The sequence below is a fragment of the Lipotes vexillifer genome, unplaced genomic scaffold (assembly GCF_000442215.2).
Source record: "Lipotes vexillifer unplaced genomic scaffold, Lipotes_vexillifer_v1.1 scaffold220, whole genome shotgun sequence".
Lineage (NCBI taxonomy): Eukaryota > Metazoa > Chordata > Mammalia > Artiodactyla > Lipotidae > Lipotes > Lipotes vexillifer.
Genome location: NW_006781423.1, coordinates 352,388 through 361,454, shown reverse-complemented (window position 1 = coordinate 361,454; position 9,067 = coordinate 352,388). Strand labels below are relative to the sequence as shown.

The 9,067-nt window shown below is 44.0% G+C and overlaps 1 protein-coding gene and 1 pseudogene across 1 annotated transcript in view; both read right to left on the bottom strand.

The window, feature by feature from the left end:
* Positions 1-9,067, bottom strand: part of ASTN1 (astrotactin 1) — a 343,770-nt gene that overhangs the window by 249,667 nt on the left and 85,036 nt on the right. The window lies entirely within an intron of this gene.
* Positions 1,871-8,524, bottom strand: LOC103069370 (casein kinase I isoform gamma-2 pseudogene; annotated as a pseudogene).

Sequence of the window (9,067 nt, the reverse complement as noted above, 5' to 3'; positions counted from 1 at the left end):
TTTCCCTATTGTGTAGTCTTGGCAGTCTTGTTAAAGATAATTTGACAGTGTGTGCTTGGATCTAGTTCTAGACTCTCTATTCTGTTCCATTGGTCTATATTTCTGCCATTGTGCCAATATCATACTGTTTTGATTAGCACAGCTTCGTATTGTTTTGAAGTCTAAATGGAAACACATCCCTGTGCATGGATTGAAAGACTTAATATTGTTAAAATGTCCATACTATCTAAAGTGATCTACAGATTCAATCCAATGCCTATTAAAATTCCAATGGCATATTTTGCAGAAATAGGAAAAAAATCCTAAAATTCATGTGGAATCACAAGGATCCTGATAGCCAAAATGATCTTGTAAAATAAGAACAAAGATCAATAAGTGTTTTTACTCTTGCTGCTTCTTGCAGATCAACCCACTAAGAAGACCACAGCAGTAATTTTTGCACATCTATGACACACTCTTTGAACGCTAGCTTTGAGAGGAAACTTGGATGTCATCCAGATGCACGAATCCCAGATACCCAAAGCCTGCTTAAGCACCTCAAGTCCAATACAGCTAAGTTCTAAAAGTAAACCCAGTTTACAACAACTCATGCAGAGATCTTAACAGTTTCCTCATTCGTCCCCAGTCTTGACGAAACTCCTATAATTTTTGCTCATCAGTATCAGTTCTCCAATCATCACCACCACTGGGAAAATGCCGTGATATTTTCAAAGAAAAGTCCCATAACTATTTTTTTTTCCCCAACTGCCAAACACCTCCACCTTATTTCATACAGAAATGTCTCCACATAGGTTCACCCGTAACAACTGCAGCTCCCATGAACACAGTCTTTGGGGTTAGAACATGGTTTAAATCCTAATCTCATCATCTATCAGCTGTGTGTCTCTACACAACTCATTTAATAAATCTAAGCCTCAATTTCCTCACCTAAAACTGGCTATAGTAATGATACCTCTATCAAAGATTTGTCATAAAGATGAAATAATACAGTGCCTGGCACTTAGCAAAGCCTGCATGATAATCATTATTATTATTAATATTATTTTGGTTTCATTTTCCTTTATTTTTTTTAAAAAGCCCCTAAATTCTGTGGCCTCCAGGAAGCATCAGAGAAACGAAGTGCCATTTCTGTACACTTTGTAAGGCAAGACCTAGATGCACACGCCGCAGGTAACGACCCCAGCTGCTCTGACCGCGCAGCACTCTGGCCTCCAGGAGACCACACTGACCGCTCGGACTGGGCCCACTGTGGGTCTGGGACTGGCTTTAAGGAGCTTATCTCCCACTGCTCGGCCGGGAGCGCCGAGCCAACACAAGAAAACCAGGCACACCTGGCACCGCCCAAGGGGCCCAGTGGTGGCCGCCCAGAGGTCTGGGCCCTGGGGCAGCGGCTGGAGTAGGTGCGCAGGAACTCCCCGCCGGCCACACCTGCCGGCCCTGGCTTTGGAGCAGCATTTCGGCTGGGGACCACCCTCACCCAGCCTTCCCCTTTGGCCTGGGGAGGCCCAGGGCGGGCTCACCTCTGGCAGCAACGTCCCACAGCGACCCCTGGAGAAAACGGCCTCCGGATGGAGGGAGAGAAGCTGCACTTTATGGCACTAACGGGGCCGGCAGCTGCACTACTTACTCAACGGACACTGGCGGAGACGCAAGGCAGAGCGGCCGCTGGAGTTTTCTTTTCTCCTTGTTTTAAATAGTTAATGCTCTTGGAAGGGCGGACTAGACACAGGTGTAAGGAATCTCGTCCAAAGTCTCATGTAAGGGAAGTGATCCCACGTGGGGAGGGCAGCTCTGCCAGCCTGGCAGTCTGCGTCCAGCTGCAGCCACATGGCCATGGCCAAGCTGGCCCCCAGGGGCCACCGCTCCAGGGTCACTTGCGTGGCTCCAGCGATTTTCTCTTTCTCCTCTGAAGGAAACAGCAGTACTTGGTGTCGGCCACCTCCACGTCTGCGGGGACTGTGATGGGGATACTGAAGTGACCAGCGGTGGTGTCGTCGGCATTCAGCTTCCCGTGGATGGAGTTCAGTGCCTGGTTTTTGCTGTGCAGCAAGGCTTTGTCCCGAGCCTGAGGCTGCGAGGGCAGGTTGGCGTGGACCGTGCCATAGGCGTGGGCCGGGACTTCCCGGCCCAGTCGGACTGGTAACCAAACACAAAGCGGCTGCGGGCAGAGGTAGTGAAGAAGAATTTGCGCAGGTAGTCAGAGTTCAGCTTCTCGAAGAAGCCCAGGCGCCGCCCGTAGCACAGGTACGTGGCCATTTCCGGGAACCTCTCGGGGAGGCTCTCGATGGGCGTGGCCCGCTTGGTGTCCCGGATCTTCTGGTAGCGCTCCTTGAGCGTGTGGGCCTTGAGCCTCTGCCCGCGCAGGCTGTCGCACAGGAAGCACGTAGCCCAGCGCCTCCAGGTCATCACAACAGCTCTGGTCCTTGCCCAGGTGAGTGTTGAGGCTTATGTAGCACGTCGTGCTCGCAGTACGGGATGTGCTTCTTGGTCTCGGGGTTGATGGACTCCTTGGCTAGGCCGGAGTCGGTCGATGGCGTGGACGGCGTGCCCGGCAGCCCAGCCAGGAAGTTCTCGGGCTTGACGTTCCGGTAAGTGAGGCCCTTGGTGTGCCTGTACTTCATGCGCCTGACCAGCTGGATTGCGATCCTGAGCACCATTTTGAGCGTCAATGTGTGGCTGCAAGCGTGGCCAGACCCGAGCAGCTCCAGCACCGTGGCGTTGTAGCACTTCCCTCACAGGCCGAAGTAGCAGACCTGGCGCATGCCCTCTGCGGCGCTGAGCTGCGCGCAGAAGCTGTACTCCAGGTGCAGCTGCGGCTCCTGCGACTTGATGGGCTCCAACTTGATATAATTAAGTATTCATTTGTATAGCGATTCTTTTCTAGCCAGAGCTCCCCAAAGTTGCTAACTGGCTGTCTACTCTCCCCAAATCTCTTAAATGACCTTGTCTGTGATTTAGGTTCCAAGAGGTCATGAAGTGAACCGAGATCACCTATTAATGTTAAATGAACCTGTAAGTGAATGTTGGGCAGCAAATCAAAACCACTGTTAGCAGCTACTCTGAGGAAGTTCCTCTCTTAAAGGACCAGCCGCCCTTTCATAAAAGACCACTTTTTTCTATGAATAATATATATAATAGTAGAGAAGAAAACGTTTCCATTAAACAATATCAATTCTCAACACACTGGATATAATCTCTTATGCCTCCATAATTAAAAATTAAACACAAAGTATTATGTTAAAAAACTCCAAAGCTGATTTTTATGTACTTTCTTTCTCCAAAAACATCATTCTTACCAGCCTTTCAATATAATTATATTCCAGGGCAAAACATGCAGGTAGAAAAGAATAAATCAATATATAATCTTCCTTTAAAGTCCTAGCTTAGATTTTATGATGTGTACAGGCTGTTCCAAAAAAAAAAAATCAGGTCTGAAATTTTCCACAATGAACATATAGTATATTCCATTATTTTGTTATTTTAAAAGGGAAAATCATGTAAAATATCATATCTGTGTATTTTTAGACATGAGAGACTTTCATTGACTGTGCAGGCTTTCATTGACTGTGTGAGTTTCTGTTAACCTATTTCTAGATCTTAAGTCCCTGACAAATAGCTGGTGCTTAATGTATATTTCTCTAAATAAATAAATACTAATATTAAAAATAAAAACTAAGAAGATATTTGAGGTTGGGACAGTTCAATGTTTTTGCCAGTATTATTGCCCAGTGGATTTCCCCCTCCTCTGCTCCACTTCCCTCTTTACTAAATAAAGCAAGAGTAATTTCAAGGAAACTACACCTGGGAAGTAGAAGGATTCTTACTGTTGACCTTAATTCACTTAGGACAAGCATTCTCATCTTATTTACTTAAGAAAGTCCATGTGAAAGTCATTGAACTCAGAAAAGCATGGGCATCTATCTTAAGCTATGAAAGTAAAAATAATGATAATAATATACTTAATTACAAGAAAAAATTTGGTTGTATGCATTTCAATCAACATACCCAAATTGATTAAAATTCGAATCACAGGATTTCTAAAGCTGGAAAGATTCTTACATGTCTTGGAATCTAACCCTTCCTTTTTAAAATTGTGGAAGCTGAGGCAGAAGTTAAGTGATTGTCCCAAAGATACAGAACTAGTAAATGGCAGACAGACTTGTTCCCAGGTACCTAATTCCAATTTCAACACATGTTCCATTTCACTTCACTCTACTATAAACCCCTTAGTGTTTTACAGACTGATAATAAAAATTAGTTAATCAAGATGATGACGATAATGAAATTTCACTGTGCTGGAAACAGGGAAATGAGGTCAGTTAGCTGGCATTTGGTGATGCTTTTGTTAAGGCAGAACATCTATTATTTTCCACCTCCCTCTGCATTTAAAAAAAATCTATGTACTTTGCTAAAAAAAACACCTTAGGTAATTAAGTATCATTCATTAAAACATTTAAGACAACTGACAGCTCCTAGTAATACACTTCCAGAACAGAACAAGCAAGATAAAGATAACTTAGCAACTGCATACACATAGAATTTTTCTACTGATACCCTAATCCCCTGCTGGCCAATTTTTTAAAGGTGGGCTTTTATTGTACCATAAAAATGAACAAGCTGAAGTTTTCACATCCGGAGAAAGGTTGGTATCTGCATGGAAAATGTTTTGCCTTCAGGAGTCCAGGATGAGAGAAGACCATTATTACTCCTAGGTAAGGACAACTAACTATGTGATAGAACTGGGTATTGAAATTCCATTTGTGAGTAGCACATAAACTACAGCTTTAGCAAGATGATTCCATTTCTAAGTATAAGATGATTACTGATGCAAGGTTGGTCTTGTTACCACTAATATGACTTTGTCTTTCAAAAACCAAAAACCCAGCTTTGGAGAACTATTTGACAGCGGCTATGAACGCTAGGTACTTGCATCCACTATACACCGGAAATTCCACTCATCGGTATATACCTGACTAAAATGCATTTCTATATGAGTCAAAAGACATGCACAAGAATGTTCATAGCAGCCCTATTCAAAATAGCCCCAAACTGGAAGCTACTCAAATGGCCATCAAAAATAGGATGGATAAACACATTGTGATATAATCACACAATGGAATACCACTTTGCAGTGATAGTGGGTAAACTACAGCTACTCTCAGTAACACGAACAGATTTTTACAAAAACATATTGTACAGTAAAAGAAGCCACCTACGGGAAAAGTTTGCACTGTATGATTCTGTTATATAAAATTTAAAAGTGATCCTATTAATCTATGGTGTTACAAATCCAGTTAATGCTTCCCCTTGGCGGGGGGGCGGGGGTGGTGACTGAAAGGGGCACAAGGAGGATTTGGGGGAGGGTGCTAACTCTGTTTTCTTTCGTGATCAGGGTCCCGGTTATACAGGGTCGCTATCTTTGTTTAAATGCATTGACCTATACGCTTATGATTTGTAAGTTCATATGAGTTTATGTATATATCATTTAAAAAGTCTGAAACCCTAAACATTTTCCTATAAAAACATGATAGGGCGGGGCTTCCCTGGTGGCGCAGTGGTTGAGAGTCCACCTGCCGATACAGGGGACTGGGGTTCGTGCCCCGGTCCGGGAGGATCCCACGTGCCGCAGAGCGGCTGGGCCCATGAGCCACGGCCACTGAGCCTCCGCGTCTGGAGCCTGTGCTCCGCAACGGGAGAGGCCACAGCAGTGAGAGGCCCGCGTACCGCAATGGAATCTATTTAAAAAAGAATGGGGACTTCCCTGGTGGTCCAGTGGTAAAGAATCTGCCTTCCAATGCAGGGAATGGGGGTTTGATCCCTGGTCAGAGAACTAGGATCCCACATGCCACAGGGCAACTAAGCCCACGCGCTACAACTACTGAGTCCGCACACCACAACTACTGAGCTCACGCGCCTCAACAAGAGAGCCCATGAGATGCAAACTACAGAGCCCATGTGCTCTGGAGCCCGTGCGCCACAATTAGAGAGAGAAAAACCCACACGCCACAACTAGAGAGAAGCCTGCACACCACGGTGAAAGGTCCCGCATGCTTAAATGAAGATCCCATGTGCCACAAGTAAGACCCAACACAGCCAAATAAATAGATAAGTAAATAAATAAATATTAAAAAAAAAAAAAAAAGAATGACTGCACCCACAGGCAGCCTTCCCTCCCTTGTCCTGTTTTTCCCTCATCATTGCTTATAAAATTGGTCATCAGACTGCAAATGAGGAACATAAATGTATAAATGTCACATTCTTATGCAGGAACAAAGGCACTCACTTCTTTTTGCCCCCAAGGCATGATTGGGTCTCAGTTTTCATATACTAAAAATGGACCTGTTAGGGTAATACGTTCACGTCTGTCATTTCAAGTTGATTGCTGGCAGTTTGTGCTATGTGAGATGTGTCCCACTAAGTAGAAATCAGATAAATTCAGGGAACATACATCATCTGGGGACATGGACTAATTGGACATTTGTCCTTTGTGCTCTATCTGTAAGGTCTATGGAGGGAACCCAGAGGTCTGTCCTCGAGATTTAATAAATGGAGGAAGGAATAAACTTTTAAGTACTTATTATGAGCCAATACAGTGTTAGGCATTTATATAATCTTCACAGTAGCTTTCAAAGGCAGGTACTATTGGCCTCATTTTACAGAGAAAGAAACAGACTCTGAGAGTGGATGAAGCCTATGCAAGTTATGTTGCTACTAAATAAGGGAACAGAGATTCAAATTTGGGACCACTGACTCCTCAGGCTGTTTTCATATAGCACAGTTTCTATAGAGGTCAATAGCCCTTTGACAAAATGTCTGCATTCCCTAGAGAAAAGAACCAAAGGGTTCTTTTCAACTCTGCTTTAAGTCTATCCTAATACCAGGGAGTATTCCAAGTGCAAGTAAAAACACAACCACCCTTTTGCCTGAAAAACAGTCATAAATAGCAGGGGTAGTGAAAGTATAAGTTTTTCATAATTGTCATCACTGGGTTAAAACGCTTTCTCAATCAAGCCCAATATTCTTTCAGAAATGATGGTATCCAAGGTGTGGGTACCTTCGAAAAGGCAGCCCTCAAAAGTTTAGGTATCCACGTTCAATGTGTCTAACTTCCTTTAGACTCAAGAAAAAATCACTCCTAGCACTACAGAACGGGCCAACATCCAAAGAGGAAGAAACCAATGGTACCACCCCGAAAGACTTCAGAGAAACCGTAAACCAGCTGTATTGCTTTGAGGTATCAACTCCAACTAGGAGCAGGTGTCCCCTGCAAGCTATTCCCTGACCATCACGGCTGATGCTATGACCCAGAATAAACATCTGACTCTCCCTACCTCAGCTTCTCCACACTGCAAAAGGATGATAAGAACTCCTACCTGTTCTCAAAGATGTTAAAAGAACCAGCTTATGTCTGCAGAGAGAAGCACTGTTTAGGTGCTGAGTGACCTCCAATACAGGGAGCCTTGAACAATGCAGATTGGTGTCGGTCTTGCACAGATCACACATGTTCTCACCTCCCAACAGAGAAGGTTTGAGAGTGACCCCCTAGCTCATAATGAGACTCAAAAGCAAATGGATGATGCAGAGATATACCTGGGGACTAAATGAAGAAATCAGAAGAAAAATTGGAGTGAAATTTGCCAGGCTAAAAGTGACCTACAGTAGCCCTGCCCTTGCATACAAAATCACAGGATGGACATTTGTCCCCTGCATGCTCTCTGGTAGGGTTGGCCGGACTGGGCACTGGGAGAGTTGACTGAACCCACACCAGAGACAGCAGCCACAGAGACTCAATTAAAACTGATTTAACATGAGAACAGAGAAGAGGATACACTGAGCTACAGAGATGGAGCAGCAGGTACTCAATGGGTATGCAAGAGTAGTAAAGCAATAGATAAATCAGACTTAATAGCTGGCTCCTGATCAGGTGACTCTTCTCCAGGGCTTCCACCTGGTGGCAAGCATAGGCGAATACTAAGAACAAGCTCCCAGGCTCTGAGTTAGGTCATTTTACATGTTTATCACACAGTCCTCTCACCAGCCCCTGAAAAGTGGGTATTATCATTTTTCAAGAAGTGAGGGTCAAAGTGACAAAGTAACTTGCATTAAGACAGTGCCGCCATCGCTAAAATATAGAACTGGCTGCGACAGGAGCCCTTGCTCATTAAACTGGGTCCTCCATCTCTCATCACAGTTATTCACTGTGTATACTAGCTCTGAGCAGATCCCCAGCCGACTCAGTAGGAAATCCAAACCATGGTACCTGGCTTTGTAGTTAAAGGGTATGGCCTGTAGTACAGTAACTGATCCAATAAGCATTTGAAGAGGCCCTGCTATGGGCCAGGCTTGTGCTAGATGAGAATAATGCAGAAAAAAGAAGACCCACTCCTTCACCTTGGCAACATCCATTGGCATCCAACAAGCATGGTGCAGCAGCCATTCTGGGCAAGTTCTCCAGCACAGACTTCAGCCACAGTTGGTGAGATGCGTAAGCAATCACAGAGGTTATGGCCCCCTTGAAAGCCATTCTCAAGGAGGCCCTCAGCAAACAGAGGATATTCTTTAGTCTGAGTTTTGACAGTTCTTTATTAATCTCCTGAGGATTATGGCTAAAAACTGCTGCATGTTCTTTTACGTTTAATTACAGTCCTATAGAAGGTTTGATTTTATTTTTAAAAAACTAGTAAAATTACTGCAGAAGAAAAAAGTTCTTAATAATTTATTCATAATGCTATTAAGACAAAGTCATGTTTTATTGGGCTCTGCATGTTTATGTTGTGATGCAGAATAAGAGGGAGCTTTAGTAATATATAATATCTATGAATATTCTCCATGTATGTTCACCAAACAATGTCTCAGCATCAATAAAGGATTTCAATAATTAAAAGGTATGATTTTCCCCAGTTTAACTATTTCCTACTAAAACGGTGCCACAGACGCTTATACTGACAGCCTCTCATTCCCAGCAAAAGCAACTGTACTTTATGAGGAGAGAGATAGAGTGGAATGAATGTTAGTCCAGGAAGGGGCTCTTGTCTCCATGCTGACGCTAACTGCACGTGACCTTGAG